Raw genomic sequence first — 1,405 nt, forward strand, 5'->3', positions numbered from 1 at the left:
CGGAGTCTTAGACTAAACATTGCCTGATTCCTGGAATTCTCATTAAGAATTTTGATACCTTTATTTTCTTCACTTAATTTTTGAAAAACACAAAAAAAAAATTACAAAATAATAAAAACCAAAAATATTTTATGTTTCTTGTTTGAGTCTAGAGTCTCATGTTAAGTTTGGGTCAATTGCATGTTTTTGTTCTTTTTGCATTCATGCATGTGTCTTCATTAATCTTCAAGTTGTTCTTGATGATTTACTTGCTCTGATCTTTAAATTCTCTTGACTTGAGTATTTTATGTGCCTCATATGCATTCTCATCTTATTAGTGTCAGTAGTATACAAACTGCTAAGTTTGGTGTCTTGCATGCATTGTTATTTGATTCTAGTTGCATTTTGATTATTCCTTATTATTAAAAATCCAAAAATATTTTTAATTTGTGTCTTTTCAAGTCAATAATACAGAGAATTGAAGATTCAGAACATACTGGAGAGGAATCACACAGAAAAAGCTGGGCGTTCAAAATGCCCAGTGAAGAAGACAGACTGGCGTTTAAACGCCAGCCAGGGTACCTGGCTGGGCATTTAACGCCCAAAAGGGTAGAGTTTTGGGCGTTAAACGCCAGAATGTGCACCATTCTGGGCGTTTAACGCCAGGATGGCACAAGAGGGAAGATTTTGTTTTTAATGCAATTTTTTTCCAAGTTTTCAAAGTTTTTCAAAATCAAATCTTTTTCAAATCATATCTTTTCAATCATATGTTTTCAAAATTAAATTCTTTCCTTTTTCAAAGATACTTGCTATCAATTAATGATTTGATTCAATATTTCAAGTATGTTGTCTTTTCTGTTGAGAAAGGTTTAATGTTTGAATCATATCTTTTCTTGATAGCCAAGTCATTAATTTTTAAAATCAAATCTTTTTTAAAATGTTTTGCAAATCATATCTTCTCAATCACATCTTTTTAAAATCAATCATATCTTCTTAACCACATCTTTTTCAAAATAGCTTTCAATCAAATCTTTTTGATTTCTAATTTCAAATTCTTTTTCAAAAATCACTTGATTTCTTTCCCACTTTTTTTTTGAAAAATCAATTAGTGTTTTTTTTTCAAAATGTTTTCAAAATCTTTTACTTAATTTTCGAAAATTACTTCCCTTCTTCTCACATCCTTCTATTTATGGACTAACACTATTCCTTGATGCAAAATTCGAACTCCATCTTCTTTGATAAGTTCGAATTTTCTACTTCTGCCTTCTATTTTTCTTTTCCTCTGACACCTCAAGGAATCTCTATACTGTGAAAAAGAGGATTCCATGTTTTCTTGTTCTCTTCTCTTTCATATGAGCAGGAGCAAAGACAAAAGCATTCTTGTTGAGGCTGACCCTGAACCTGAAAGGACCTTGAAGCGAAAGCT

The sequence above is a fragment of the Arachis duranensis genome, chromosome 1 (assembly GCF_000817695.3).
Source record: "Arachis duranensis cultivar V14167 chromosome 1, aradu.V14167.gnm2.J7QH, whole genome shotgun sequence".
Classification (NCBI taxonomy): Eukaryota; Viridiplantae; Streptophyta; class Magnoliopsida; order Fabales; family Fabaceae; genus Arachis; species Arachis duranensis.